The sequence below is a fragment of the Pristiophorus japonicus genome, chromosome 10, assembly GCF_044704955.1.
Source record: "Pristiophorus japonicus isolate sPriJap1 chromosome 10, sPriJap1.hap1, whole genome shotgun sequence".
In the NCBI taxonomy this organism is placed as follows: domain Eukaryota; kingdom Metazoa; phylum Chordata; class Chondrichthyes; family Pristiophoridae; genus Pristiophorus; species Pristiophorus japonicus.
Genome location: NC_091986.1, coordinates 57,891,556 through 57,907,927, shown reverse-complemented (window position 1 = coordinate 57,907,927; position 16,372 = coordinate 57,891,556).

Here is a 16,372-nt window from a genome sequence, read left to right as displayed (position 1 = left end):
TCCCTTGTTAGCCACTGATGAGCCACCTTCCCTGTTTTATTTTTACTCCAGACGGGATGTACAATTGTTGAAGTTCATCCATGTGATCTATAAATGTTTGCCATTGCCTACCCACCGTCAACCCTTTAAGTATCATTTGCCAGTCTATTCTCGCCAATTTACGGCTCATGCCATCGAAGTTAGCTTTCATTAAGTTCAGGACCCAAGTTTCTGAATTAACTGTGTCACTCTTCATCTGAATAAAGAATTCTACCATATTATGGGCACTTTTCCCCAAGGGGCCTCGCACAACAAGATTGCTAATTAGTCCCTTCTCATTACACATCACCCAGTCTAGGGTGGCCAGCTCTCTCGTTAGTTCCTCGACATATTGGTCAAGAAAACCATCCCTAATACACTCCAGGAAATCCTCCTCCACCGCATTGCTACCAGTTTGGTTAGCCCAATCTATATGTAATTTAAGTTCGCCCATGATAACTGCTGTACCTTTATTGCACACATCCCTTATTTCTTGTTTGATGCTGTCCCCAACCTCACTACTACTGTTTGGTGGTCTGTACACAACTCCCACCAGCGTTTTCTGCCCTTTGGTATTCCGTAGCTCCACCCATACCGATTCTACATCATCCAAGCCAATGTCCTTCCTTACTATTGCATTAATTTCCTCTTTAACCAGCGACGCTACCCTGCTCCTTTTCCTTTCTGTCTATCCTTCCTAAATGTTGAATACCCGTGGATGTTGAGTTCCCAGTCTTGGTCATCCTGGAGCCATGTCTCCGTGATGCCAATTACATCATATCCATTAACTGCTATCTGTGCAGTTAATTCGTCCACCTTATTCCGAATACTCCTCGCATTGAGGCACAGAGCCTTCAGGCTGTTCTTTTTAACACACTTTGCCCCTTTAGAATTTTGCTGTAATGTGGCTCTTTTTATTTTTTGCCTTGGGTTTCTCTGCCCTCCACTTTTACTGTCCTTCTTTCTATCTTTTGCCTCTGTCTCCCTTTTATTTCCCTCTGCCTCCCTGCATAGGTTTCCATCCCCCTGCCATATTTGTTTAACTCCTCCCCAACAGCACGAGCAAACACTCCCCCTCGGACATTGGTTCCGGTCCTGCCCAGGTGCAGACCGTCTGGTTTGTACTGGTCCCACCGACCCCAGAACCAGTTCCAATGTCCCAGGAATTTGAATCCCTCCCTTCTGCACCACTCCTCAAGCCAAGCATTCATCTGAGCTATCCTACAATTCCTACTCTGACTAGCACGTGGTACTGGTAGCAATCCTGAGATTACTACTTTTGAGGTCTTACTTTTTAATTTGGCTCCAAGCTCCCTAAATTCTTCTCGTAGGACCTCATCCCATTTTTTACCTGTATCGTTAGTACCTATATGCACCACGACAACTTGCTGTTCTCCCTCCCTTTTCAGAATGCCCTGCACCTGCTCCGAGACATCCTTGACTCTTGCACCAGGGAGGCAACATACCATCCTGCAGTCTCGATTGCGGCCACAGAAACGCCTATCTATTCCCCTTACAATTGAATCCCCTATCACTATCGCTCTCCCACTCTTTTTCCTGCCCTCCTGTGCCATGAACTTGGCTGCTGCTGCCTTCGCCTGAAGAGACATCCCCCTCAACAGTACCCAAAGCGGTCTATCTGTTTTGCAGGGGGATGACCACAGGGGACCCCTGCTCTACCTTCCTTGAACTGCTCTTCCTGTTGGTCACCCATTTACTATCTGGCTTTGTATCGTTTACCTGCGGTGAGACCAACTCGCTAAACATGCTATTCACATCATTCTCAGCATCTTGCATACTCCAGAGTGAATCCACCTGCAGCTCCAGTTCCGCAATGTGGTCCGACAGGATCTGCAGGTGGATGCACTTCCTGCACACGTAGTCGTCAGGGACACCGGAACTGTCCCTGAGTTCCCACATAGTACAGGATGAGCATAACACGTGTCCGAGCTCTGTCATGACTTAACCCTTGGATTAATTTAATTGGGTAACAACAATGTTGAAAGGTTACTTACTGATAAAGAAAGAAATCGAAAAACTACTTACCAATCACCAGCCAATCACTTACCCCCTTGGCTGTGACGACACCTTTCAATTTCTTTCTACTTCTTTTTTGCCTTCTGCCCCTGCTGCAGCTGCACAAGCCACGCCTCTCCGACTCACCAACTGCCTCTCCGACTCACCAACTGCCCCTCCGACTCACCAACTGCCCCTCCGACTCACCAACTGCCCCTCCGACTCACCAACTACCCCTCCGACTCACCAACTGCCTCTCCGACTCACCAACTACCTCTCCGACTCACCAACTGCCTCTCCGACTCACCAACTGCCCCTCCGACTCACCAACTGCCTCTCCGACTCACCAACTGCCTCTCTGACTCACCAACTGCCTCTCCGACTCACCAACTGCCCCTCCGACTCACCAACTGCCTCTCCGACTCACCAACTGCCTCTCCGACTCACCAACTGCCTCTCCGACTCACCAACTGCCTCTCTGACTCACCAACCACCTCTCCGACTCACCACCTGCCCCTCCGACTCACCAACTGCCTCTCCGACTCACCAACTGCCTCTCCGACTCACCAACTGCCCCTATGACTCACCAACTGCCCCTCCGACTCACCAACTGCCTCTCCGACTCACCAACTGCCTCTCCGACTCACCAACTGCCTCTCCGACTCACCAACTGCTGCTGGGCCTATTTATAGGCCTCCCCACTTGCCTCTCCGACTCACCAACTGCGCGGGGGTTGGGGGGGCGCGCGAGTGGAAGGCTATTTAGGACTGAGATGAGGAGAAACTTCTTCACACAGAGAGTTGTTAACCAGCGGCAATCCTTCTGCCCAAAAATTCAACCTAAGGCGCAAAAAACAAACACTTGGATTTCTTAACTCTTAGGCCTACCCGATCCAATCGACTTAGTACTTCCTCAAGATTGTGGAGATGAGAGTCGTTGTCCCTGCCCGTGATGAGTATGTCATCTTGAAACACAACCGTCCCCGGGATGGACTTGAGCAGACGCTCCATGTTGCACTGGAATATAGCAGCTGCCGACCTGATGCCGAATGGGCATCGATTGTACACAAAGAGGCCTCGATGTGTGTTGATGGTGGTGAGTAGCTTAGATTCTTCGGTCAGTTCTTGCATCATATACGCAGATGTGAGGTCAAGTTTCGAGAAAAGTTTTCCTCCAGCCAACGTGGCAAATAGGTCCTCTGCTCTGGGCAGGCGGTATTGGTCCTGTAGGGAGACTCTGTTTATGGTAGACATGTAATCCCCACAGATTCGTACGGATCCATCAGGCTTCATGATGGGGACGATGGGGCTTGCCCAGTCGCTGAATTCCACAGGAGAAATTATGCCTTCCTGCAGAAGCCGGTCCAGTTCGTTTTCAGTCTTTTCCCTCATCACATAAGGCACAGCTCTAGCCTTGTGATGGACTGGTCTTTAGTATAGGTCCTTTGTTTAGTGTCGATCTTTGTGAGTTTTGGTCTGTTGCTTTTGTGCAGCCACAGCTGTTCAAATTGTTGAATGCTCATGAGGGATTGACTGGCCCCCGTGTCCAGTTCCATGTTGATGGGTATCCCATTGAGTAAAACCCTCATCATTATTGGAGGCGTCTTGGTGTAAGAACAGTGGACATTGATTGTGTTAACCCGCTGTACCTCGGCGTCCCGTGCACTGTTCCAACCGTCTTCTGATCCGCTTTCCGACCCTTCCGATTCGTATACCAGCCGAGCTGCTGTTTATCTGCACATGCGAGCCAGATGCCCTGTGTAGTTGCAGTTTCTGCAAATGGCATGCTGAAATCGACACACCCTGGTTGAGTGCCTTCCCCCACATCTCCAACACAGACCGTTTCCATTGTTTCCGAAGGATGAGTTGCGAATGGCTGATCTCCCTTGAGCTTTTCTCAATCTGTTGTTGATTGCTCGCATTGTGGGTTGATGAGGTGTGATCAGCCGTTCGTGTGGCCCTTGATTTTGATGGCTTCTGGCACCACTGCCTGCTGTTAAAGGCCTGCTCTCCTGTCTTTGTCTGTGTGTGGGGGTAGCGGTTTGTTTCACAATGTGAACCCCTTGTTCCGATGCCTCGTTGGTTGTCGTACCCAAAGTATAGATCAGCCTCTTTTCTTCTTTGCCTGCCAAGAACATCTGTGCGACCAGTGCTGCTGCCTCTAAGAGTCAAGTTTTTAATCTCTATAAGCTTTCGGAATATGCCTGCGCGGCCTATTCCTTCAATAAAAAAGTCTTTCAGTACTTCTCTCCTTAGTTCATCAGGGAACTCACATGAACTAGCCAGCCTCTGAAGTTCCGCCACAAAGTCGGGTATGCTTTGGCCCACACAGCATCTGTAGTTGTAGAACCTGTGTCTGGCCATGTGTAGGCTGCTCACTGGCTTCAGGTGGTCTCTCACCAGTGTGCTCAACTCCTGAAGCGACTTGCTTGCTGGTTTCTCGGGTGCCAGCAGGTCTTTCATTAAAGCGTATGTTTTTGAGCCACAGCTGGTCAAGAGATGGGCTCTTGTCTGCCTTATCGTCGCCCAACCAGTCTTTGGTCACAAAGCTTTGCTGGAGCCTTTCTATAAAGTCATCCCAATTGTCTCCAGCATTGTATTTCTCATCTGAGCTGTTGGTAGCCATTCTGTGGATTCTGTGATCCCGTAACTTGTCGCCACTGTTAAGTCCTGACTCCAATGTACTGACTTACACGAAACACATGCTGAAGTCAAGGTCACTCATGACCTGCACCTTTAATTCACAGATCTCCAGTGCTGCACTTGCCTGAGACCTCCTTTTATATACCTCAGTGGGACAGGTATGGAGTGTCTCCTGCAAGTGCACCCCTGGTGGTAAGATATGCTTATTGTTACAGGTCATATCCAGTTACAGTCATGTATAGCATGGTAAGATACAGTTATATATAGTAATGTGAGATACATGACAACCACCACCTTGGTAAAACCCCAACACTGCACGAGGTAGGGAAAGCCATAAGACAGCTTAAGAACAACAAGGCTACGGGAGCAGATGGAATCCCTGCTGAGGCACTAAAGTATGGTGGAGAGGCACAGTTGGTGCAGCTACATGACCCCATTTCTCTCATCTGGAGGGAGGAGAGCATGCCGGGAGATCTCAGAGATGCAATGATCGTGACCATTTTTAAAAATGGGAACAAGTCCAACTGTGGTTAAAAACAGAGGAATCTCCCTGCTATCAGCCACTGGGAAAGTTGTCGCTAGAGTTCTCCTCAACCGTTTTCTCTGTGTGGCTGAGGAGCTCCTCCCGGAGTCACAGTGCAGTTTCGTCGCCTACGGGGCACAACGGACATAATTTTTGCAGCGCGACAGCTGCAGGAAAAATGCAGGGAACAACGCCAGCCCTTATACATGGTCTTCTTCTACCTTACAGAGGCCTTTGACACAGTCAACCGCGAGGGTCTATGGAACGTCCTCCACCGTTTCGGATGTCCCCAAAAGTTCATCAAAATACTCACCTGCTCCACGACGACATGCAGGCCACGATCCTTACCAACGCATTCATTACAGACCCAATCTACATCCGGACTGTGGTCAAACAGGGCTGCGTCATTGCCCCAACCCTCTTTTCAATCTTCCTCACTGCCATGCTCCACCTCATGCTCAACAAGCTCCCCGCTGGAGTGGAACTAAACTACAGAACTAGTGGGAAGCTATTCAACCTTCGCCGTCTCCAGGCCAGGTCCAAGACCACCCCTACCTCTGTCGTGGAGCTACAGTACGCGGATGGTGGCTGCGTTTGCGCACATTCTGAGGCTGAACTCCAGGACATAGTCGACGTATTTACTGAGGCGTACGAAAGCATGGACCTTACGCTAAACATCCATAAGACAAAGGTCCTCCACCAGCCTTGTCCTCGTCGCACATCACTGCCCCCCAGTCATCAAGATCCACGGCACGATCCTGGACAATGTGGGCCATTTCCCATACCTCGGGAGCCTCTTATCAACATGAGCAGACATTGATGACGAGATTCAACACTGCCTCCAGTGCGCCAGTGCAACCATCGGCCGCCTGAGGAAAAGTGTGTTTGAAGACCAGGCCCTTAAATCTACCAGCAAGCTCATGGTCTACAGGATTGTAGTAATACCTGCCCTAATGTATGGCTCAGAGACATGGACCATGTACAGTAGACACCTCAAGTCGCTGGAGAAATACCACCAACGATGTCTCCGCAAGATCCTACAAATCCCCTGGGAGGACAGACGCACCAAAGTTAGCGTCCTCGACCAGGCCAACATCCCCAGCATTGAAGCACTGACCACACTTGATCAGCTCCGCTGGGCAGGTCACATTGTCCACATGCCAGACGCGAGACTCCCAAAGCAAGCGCTCTATTCGGAACTCCTTCACGGCAAACGAGCCAAAGGTGGGCAGAGGAAATGTTACAAGGACACCCTCAAAGCCTTCCTGATAAAGTGCAACATCCCCACCAACACCTGGAAGTCCCTGGCCAAAGACCGCCCTAAGTGGAGGAAGTGCATCAGGGAGGGCGCTGAGCAGCTCGAGTCTCATCGCCGAGAGCATGCAGAAATCAAGCGCAGGCAGCTTAAAGAGCATGCGGCAAATATATTCCACCCACCCCTTCCCTCAACGACTATCTGTTCCACCTGTGACAGGGACTGTGGCTCTCGTATTGGACTGTTCAGCCACCTAAGGACTCATTCTATGACTGGAAGAATGACTTCCTCGATTCTGTGGGACTGCCTATGATGATGATGATAATCTAAAGATTAAAGCCAGACCTTTCAGGAATGAGATTAAGAAATAATTCTTCACACAAAGGGTGGTAGAGGTTTGGAACTCTCTTTCACAAAAGGCAAAGGCAATTAATACTAGATCAATTGTTAATTTTAAATTGGAGATTGATAGCTTTTTGTTAACCAAAGGTATGAAGTGAGATGGGCCAAAGGCGGGTATATGGAGTTAGGTCGCGGATTGAATGCTGGAGAAGCTCGAGGGGCTGAATGGTCTACTCTTGTTCCTATGCCACTATGTATGTCAGCGCCTGACTGCAAATTACAAGCCATTAATTTTAATTCCATCATTCCCTGAGCATATACTTTTCAAATACAAGGAGGATTCGATTTGGACATTTTTGACTCTGCAATACTTGTGGTTATTGGAACACTGGGAACAAGATTAGGCCATTCAGCCCCTCAAGCCTCTTCAACTAGATAATGGCTGATTTGCACCTCAATTCTCTCTTTATGTTGTCTTTTCCTGCATGCTTGTCCATGAGCATTTTGGATCTTTAATAATGAGAATAGTGAGCTTCTCTGTGGTTTTAATTTTGTGCAAATTAAGGTTTGCACATTCAGGAATGCACAGGTCAGTGCATTGTTGGAGCTCGAATGTGCTACAACTAATCCACAATCAAGCAGCCAATCAAAAGATCTGAAATAAATGAGGTAGTCATTCATTAACTCCCTTAATAGGCATATACAATGACCAATACAAGTACAGTCCCATCCGTCAGCTTAACTATGACAATGATGCTGATAATAGGCATATCAATTCTATAAATCATGCTCAGTTCAACAACACAGCTGTAGGGTATGCAAATGGAGGGTGTTGAGGAAGTGAATAAGATGGTAAAGACCAACTTTACTGATGGGCCCTTCAGATTATTGTAAATGGATTGAAGGGAGTGGGAAAATTCTGTCTATTGTTGGGGTATCCAAGCTTTTGTCTTCATGAGCCACATAGGTGTGCACCATGGAGCCTGGAGACCTCATGCAAAGTTTAGATCCATTGATGTGCATATATCTCAAGTCACCAATAGTAACAGATTATATTATTCTCATATCAAATTGATACACCAAATTACCTCATGCTGGCCCCAAAACTGGAGCATTGCGGATTTAACCTATTTTTCCTCGCGATGGTTTCATGCTACTTTTCTTTATGTAGACAAGAGCACATCAGTCACCTTTTATTAACTTGTTTTGATCTGGCTCCTCACCTTCAGTCTGTTTTACTTCCAATCCCCTTTACTCCTGAGAAATGTTCTTGTCTTCATCCAATTCCTGCAAAATCTTATCCCTTATCCCTAACAACAATTGTCATATTGTTCTTGGATCAGTAGTTCCAAAAGTAATGGAACTGAAGATAACTTTTTAATTGTCCAGCATTTTGAAAGGCCTGCCCTAATCCAAGGCTACCATTATTGTTGCTCAAGTTCAACGAGACACAAATTTCCTCAGATGCCAGTGGAAGTGTGGTGGACTTATGATTGCCAGTGTGGCTCAGCATGGATCCTGTACCAAATTCTGGGCCATTAGTATGAAGAGTACAGGTATACACAGGAGATAGGGAAGCTGAATCAACACTTGTAAATTAGGTGTAGCTCTTAAGGGTATAAAAGTCAACAGTGTTTCAGGGAATTTCTGGTAAGTACAGGTTGAATCTCCCTTATCCGGAACCCTCGGCACCAGGACTGTTTTGGATAAGGGATTTTTCTGGATGAGGGGTGGTCACATTAAATTGGATGGTACAGGTACTGAGCAAGGGGATATCAGGCTTGGCTTGGGGCCGGGGGTGCAGCAGAGAGATCATGGGGTGGGGGGGTGGGAGGGTGCGGTGGATCGTGGGGTCAGGCCAGCGATTGCGGGAGTCGGCAGCGAGGAAGGATTTCAATTTGTTCATGTCGGAGATCTGTGCATGCGCCACCCGCTGGCTGGGAATGGTTCTGGATGATGCCGGTTCCGGATAAGGGAGTTCTAGATAAGGGAGGTTCAACCTGTATTGGGTAAGTAGAAGCTGTAACAAGTGAAATTTAGTTTAACATTTTGATTTAAACCTAGAACTTTAAAACTGTAGTTAACAGAAGTTGCCTGCCAGTTAACTGTCAATCAGTTGTAAGCGTTAGTCTTTAATAGGTGTTAATCACAGGGGCTGGGGGAGCTGAATCAATGTTAGTAAATTGGATGTAGCTCTTAAGAGTATAAAAGTCAACAGTTTTTCAGAGCAGAGTGGTCTGCACAGAGTGGACTTAAAGTATAGATTATTTGGGAATTTGGAAAGAGTCGGAATTCAGAGACAAGTGCGGAGGAGTTGCAGCTTTATGCCCACACTATTTGTAGTGCTTTGTGTTACAGGTAAATATTTAATTTCATTACCCATTACTTAATCCAGATCAATTAAGAAGTCAAGGAACTAAACTGTAAACAAAGTTACTTAAATACAAATGTACTTACATTTAATTAAATAGAACAAGGACATATAGGGATGGCAGTGCAGGTGGTGTGCCACAACTGCAGCACGTGGGAGTTAGTGGAGAGCATTGTGATCCCGGACAACCATGCTTGCAATAAGTCCGTGCATCTTGAGGAATTTCGGCTCCGCGTTGTTGAGCTATAGTACGAGCTGCAGACACTGCAATGCATCAAGGAGGGAGAGAGTTACCTGGACACTTTCATCCAGGAGGTAGTCACATCCCTTAGGTTAGGTAGTGGTACAGGTCTTGTTAGTGGTCAGGGACAGGTAGGTGTGACTGCAATTCAGGCAGATAAGGGGACCCCAGGTGCAGTGCTGGAGGAGCCTCGGCCTTTACCCTTATCTAACAGGTATGAGGTTTTTGCTGTCTATGTGGATGAGGGAAAAGCCTGCAGAATGGTTGAGCAAGCTGGCCATGACACCATGGTGCAGGAAGCCATTCAAGTTGGGGGAGTGAAAGGGAGTGTAGTTGTGATAGGGAATGGTATAGTCAGAGGGATAGATACAGTTCTCTGCAGCCGTGATCGGGAGTTACGAAGGTTGTGTTGCCTGCCTGGTGCCAGGGTTAAAGACATCTCCTCATGGCCGGAGAAGTGCTTGGAGTGGGAAGGGGAGGATCCAGTTGTCGTGGTCTACATAGGAAGCAACAACAAAGGTAGAACTAGGAATAAGGTTCTGCTGAAAGAGTTTGAGGAGTTGAGGTCCAAATTAAAAAGCAGAACCTCAAAGGTAATAATCTCTGGATTCACACACCAATTGGTATACGGATAAGCAGATTAGAAAGTTAAATGCATGGCTCAAAGAATGGTGTGGGAGGCAGGGGTTTTGCTTCCTGGGGCACTGGCACCAGTACTGGTGAAAGAGGGAGCTGTTCCGTTGGGATGGGTTCCACTTGAACTGGGCTGGAACCAGTATCCTGGCAAATCGAATAACTAAGGCAGTAGACAGGGCTTTAAACTAATGAAGGAGGAGGATTTAGGAAAGAGTAAGTTTAAAAGCAGCAAGAGAAATGTCAAGGCTCTAGAGCAGAGCAGAGTTTTGGGTAAAAATTGGTGAGGAAAGGACAGAGAGAGTAATAAAAAGAGTCAACGGTTAGCGGTAGCGGGCAGGGAAGTGGAGTTGAGGCCAAGATCAGATCAGCCATGAGCTTATTAAATGGCAGAGCAGGCTCGAAGGGACAAATGGCCTTCTTCTTCTCCTATTTCTTATGTTCTTATGTAAAAGTAATAGGGCATTACTAACTAAGGTGACATCAGAGAAAAATAGAAAAAAGTAAAAGCTCAAGGCACTATATCTGAATGCGTGAAGCATTCACAAAAAAATAGATGAATTAATAGCGCAGATAGAAATGAATAGGCTTGATCTAGTAGCCATTACGGAGATATGGTTGCAAAGTGACCAAGGTTGGGAACTAAATATTCCAGGATAGTTAACTTTTGGAAGCGATAGGCAAAATGGAAAAGGAGGAGGGGTAGCCTTGATAATAAAGGATGGGATAAATACAGTACAGAGAAAGGATCTTAGCTCAGAAAATTAAGAGGTCGAATCAGTTTGGGTGGAGCTAAGAAACAGCAAGGGGCAGAAAACATTGGTGGGTAATGTAGGGCACAGTATAAATCAGGAAATTAGAGGTGCATGTAACAAAGGTAAAACAATTATCGTGGGGGAATTTAATCTACAAATAGACTGGGCAAACCAAATTTGCAGTAATAGTGTGGAGGATGATTTCAAGGAATGTATTCAAGATGGTTTCTTAGATCAGCATGTTGAGGAACCAACTAGAGAACAGGCTATTTTAGATCTAGTATTGTGCAACGAGAAAGGGTTAATTAATAACCTTGTAGTAAAGAGGCCTTTAGGGAAGAGTGACCATAATATGATAGAATTTTACATTAAGTTTGAAAGTGACTTAGTTAAATCCGAAACTAGGGTCTTAAATATAAACAAAGGAAATGAGGGGAGAGTGGGCTAAGGTAGATTGGGAAACGACATTAAAAGGTATAATGGTAGACAAGAAATGGCTAGCATTTAAAGAATTAATACATAATTTACCACAACACACATTCCTTTATGGCATAAAAATCCCACAAAAAATCTGATTAGATCAAAGGAAGAGGCTTGTAATGTTGCCAAAAAGAACAGTAAGCCTCAAGATTGGTAGGATTTGTCATATTCAACTCGGGAGGGATTTGAGCACTGTTCACTTCCACTGGAAACGGCACGGTGAAGCCACTGTAAAGGAAGATTTCCAGTGAAGAGGGAAGCAGCGTGCGGGCTGCTGGAAAGCCACCAGGACTGCGAAATTCACCTAGGAAACGGTAGGACTTTTCCCAGCAGTGCCCCCACGAGGTTTTCAATGCGGTGCTCGAACGCAACACTGCCTTTTGGTAGGTAAATAGTATTATTACTACTTGTTTTTATTTCATTTACAGTATTTATCTTTTGATACAGTTTTACTCATTATCAGTGTTTTTATTTCATTTTTCAGCATAAGCAATATTTATCTTTACATATAATTTTATTAATTGTTTTGGCTCCATTAAACCTGCTGAATGCTCTCAGAGAATTGCACATACCCTTGTACTTTTGTACAACTTTCAGGTCTGACTCTTTAGGCCTGTGGGCTGCAGAGACCTGCTTGGCAGGGTTCACCCTGAGGATGGGAGGAGTGTTGGGAGGGCGACACCTGGTACACCTAGTCAGAAGCAGGGTGGCACACAGGAGAAGGCGTCGCCGTCAGCACCGTGCAGACAGGCAGCGGGCAAGGGAGGCAGCAGCCATGATTTGTTCATTCTGTGCCAGACCAGTGTGCCCGCCGTCTTCACCGGCCCAAATCAGGATTACGGTTAGCTGCTTGGGGACAAGGGATATCCCCTGTCTACTTCACTGCTCACTCCTCTGCGGAACCCCAGGCCTGAACCAAAGCATGCATATAATGATGCTCATTATGTCACCAGGTGCATCATTGAGCAGTGCGTAGGCATCCTTAAGCAGAGATTCCAGTGCCTGGATTACTCTGGTGGCACCTTGCAGTACTCGCCTCAACGGATTTCCATAATCGTCATGGTCTGCTGCATGCTGCACAACCTGGCCATCATAGCAGCTGGAGGTCGAGCCAGTAGTACTACCTGAGGAGGAGAGGCTCAGGAGGAGGAGTAGGATCCCCGTCGCCCCAGAGTTGGGAGGCGTCGACCCATCGTCATGCTGGAAGGGCCAGGTGCAGACTGGCCAGCACTGTCTTGGGAGGGTGCGTCCTCACATATATGGAGGTGCTGACACCTCTCCTGTAATCTCCCTCCATGCATTAGTTACTGCCTGTCTGTCAGGTCTCCCCACTTCAGGAAACAATATTCTTCTTCTGTCCTCCACATCGTCCATCAGTGTCTCCAGCTCTATATCAGTGAGCCTGTTGGTTCTCCTTGCACCTCTTATACCAGCCATCCTTCCAACCTCCTTTCCCCCTCGGGCCTTGCTGCAAAACCTGGCCTTTATGAATTTCTCAGTGGTGATAATGCTCAAATTAAGACAACCATAGTGCTGAAAAATACACTTTGGAAGGGTTCCTTAGTGCTGGAACCCCTTTGTTCACTTTTGGAGCTGAATATGGGGTGGCCCAGCCACGAAAAAGTTGCGGCATTAATGGCCACAAAAAGCTGGGGGGAGCACCAGCTTTCCAACGGTACTGAATTTCGGGCCCTCAATCTTTGAGTATATTCAAGACAGAGATCGATAGATTTTTGGATATTAAAGGAATCGAGGGATACGGGGAGTGTGCAGGAAAGTGGAGTTGAGGTTGAAGATCAGCTGTAATCTTATTGAATGGCAGAGCAGGCTCGAGGGGCCGAATGACCTACTACTGCTCCTAATTCTTATGTTCTTACACTTGTTGCTCCATCGTGGGAGGGGATATGCAGACTGATGGTCCTGAAGACAATCGAATACTTTCAGGAAGCTGCTGATTTTAAACTTGCCTCTTTCCTGGCAGCAATCAATCACCATGGGATCTACCACTGTTAGGACAATGACATTGAAGGTCCCACTTTGGCCAGCTTCTATCATGCACACCTGCATCATGCAGGCATTCTCTCCATGAGGAGACTCAACTGGCAGGATTTTTGGTGGTTCATCACCTCAGCAGTCTTACCCATGGTGTGCGGGCGCAATGTTTCCCATCAGAACTGCTAATGCAGTTCGGGAGTGTTTAAACTAATATGGCAGGGGGATGGCAACCTATGCAGCGAGACAGGGCGAAGTAGTATTGAGTCAGAAACAGATGGTAGAAAAGTAAAAAGCAATAGTGGAAGGCCGAGTAAACAAAGACAAGAAACAAAAAGGGCCACACTACATCATAATTCTAAAAGGACAAAGGGTGTTAAAAAAACAAGCCTGAAGGCTTTGTGTCTTGATGCAAGGAGTATCCATAATAAGTTGGATGAATTAACTGTGCAAATAGATGTTAACAGATATGATATGATTGGGATTACAGAGACGTGGCTCCAGGATGATCAGGGCTGAGAACGCAACATCCAAGGGTATTCAACATTCAGGAAGGATAGAATAAAAGGAAAAGGAGTTGGGGTAGCATTGCTGGTTAAAGAGGAGATTAATGCAATAGTTAGAAAGGACATTGGCTTGGATGATGTGGAATCTACATGGGTAGAGCTGCAGAACACCAAAGGGCAAAAAACGTTAGTGGGAGTTGTGTACAGACCTCCAAACAGTAGTAGTGATGTTGGGGAGGGCATCAAACAGGAAATTAGGGGTGCATGCAATAAAGGTGCAGCAGTTATCATGGGTGACTTTAATATGCATATAGATTGGGCTAACTAAACTGGAAGCAATACGGTGGAGGAGGATTTCCTGGAGTGCATAAGGGATGGTTTTCTAGACCAATATGTCGAGGGTCCAACTAGGGGAAAGGCCATCTTAGACTGGGTGTTGTGTAATGAGAGAGGATTAATTAGCCATCTCGTTGTGTGAGGCCCCTTGGGGAAGAGTGACCATAATATGGTGGAATTCTACATTAGGATGGAGAACGAAACAGTTAATTCAGAGACCATGATCCAGAACTTAAAGAAGGGTAACTTTGAAAGTATGAGGCGTGAATTGGCTAGGATAGATTGGTGAATGATACTTAAGGGGTTGACAGTGGATGGGCAATGGGAGACATTTAGAGACCGCATGGATGAACTACAACAATTGTACATCCCTGTCTGGCGTAAAAATAAAAAAGGGAAGGTGGCTCAATGTGGCTATCAAGGGAAATCAGGAATAGTATTAAAGCCAAGGAAGTGGCATACAAATTGGCCAGAAATAGCAGCGAACCCGGGGACTGGAAGAAATTTAGAACTCAGCAGAGGAGGACAAAGGGTTTGATTAGAGCAGGGAAAATAGAGTACGAGAGGAAGCTTGCAGGGAACATTAAGACAGACTGCAAAAGCTTCTATAGATATGTAAAGAGAAAAAGGTTAGTAAAGACAAACGGAGGTCCCCTGCAGTCAGAATCAGGGGAAGTCATAACGGGAAACAAAGAAATGTCAGACCAATTGAACAAGTACTTTGGTTCGGTATTCACTAAGGAGGACATAAACAACCTTACGGATATAAAAGAGGTCAGGGGGTCTAGTAAGAATGAGGAACTGAGGGAAATCCTTATTAGTTGGGAAATTATGTTGGGGAAATTGATGGGAATGAAAGCCGATAAATCCCCAGGGTCTGATGAACTGTATCCCAGAGTACTTAAGGAGGTGGCCTTGGAAATAGCGGATGCATTGATAGTCATTTTCCAACATTACATCGACTCTGGATCAGTGGAGGGTAGCCAATGTAACCCCACTTTTTTTAAAAAAGGAGGGAGAGAGAAAAAAGGGAATTATAGACTGGTCAGCCTGACATCGGTCGTGGGTAAAATGATGGAATCAATTATTAAGGATGTCATAGCAGCGCATTTGGAAAGAGGTGACATGATAGGTCCAAGTCAGCATGGATTTATGAAAGGGAAATCATGCTTGACAAATCTTCTGGAATTTTTTGAGGATGTTTCCAGTGGAGTGGACAAGGGAGAACCAGTTGATGTGGTGTATTTGGACTTTCAGAAGGCTTTCGACAAGGTCCCACACAAGAGATTAATGTGCAAAGTTAAAGCACATGGCATTGGGGGTAGTGTGCTGACGTGGATTGAGAACTGGTTGGCAGACAGGAAGCGAAGAGTAGGAGTATATGGGTACTTTTCAGAATGGCAGGCAGTGACTAGTGGGGTACCGCAAGGTTCTGTGCTGGGGCCCCAGCTGTTTACATTGTACATTTAGGATTTAGACGAGGGGATTAAATGTAGTATCTCCAAATTTGCGGATGACACTAAGTTGGGTGGCAGTGTGAGCTGCGAGGAGGATGCTATGAGGCTGCAGAGTGACTTGGATAGGTTAGGTGAGTGGGCAAATGCATGGCAGATGAAGTATAATGTGGATAGATGTGAGGTTATCCACTTTGGTGGTTAAAACAGAGAGACAGACTATTATCTGAATGGTGACAGATTAGGAAAAGGGGAGGTGCACCAAGACCTGGGTGTCATGGTACATCAGTCATTGAAGGTTGGCATGCAGGTACAGCAGGCGGTTAAGAAAGCAAATGGCATGTTGGCCTTCATAGCGAGTAGATTTGAGTACAGGGGCAGGGAGGTGTTACTACAGTTGTACAGGGCCTTGGTGAGGCCACACCTGGAGTATTGTGTACAGTTTTGGTCTGCTAACTTGAGGAAGGACATTCTTGTTATTGAGGGAGTGCAGCGAAGGTTCACCAGACTGATTCCTGGGATGGCGGGACTGACATATCAAGAAAGACTGGATCAACTGGGCTTGTATTCACTGGAGTTCAGAAGAATGAGAGGGGATCTCATGGAAATGTTTAAAATTCTGACGGGTTTGGACAGGTTAGATGCAGGAAGAATGTTCCCAATGTTGGCGAAGTCCAGAACCAGGGGTCACAGTCTAAGGATAAGGGGTAAGCCATTTAGGACCGAGCTGAGGAGAAACTTCTTCACCCAGAGAGTGGTGAACCTGTGGAATTCTCTACCACAGAAAGTTGTTGAGACCAATTCACTA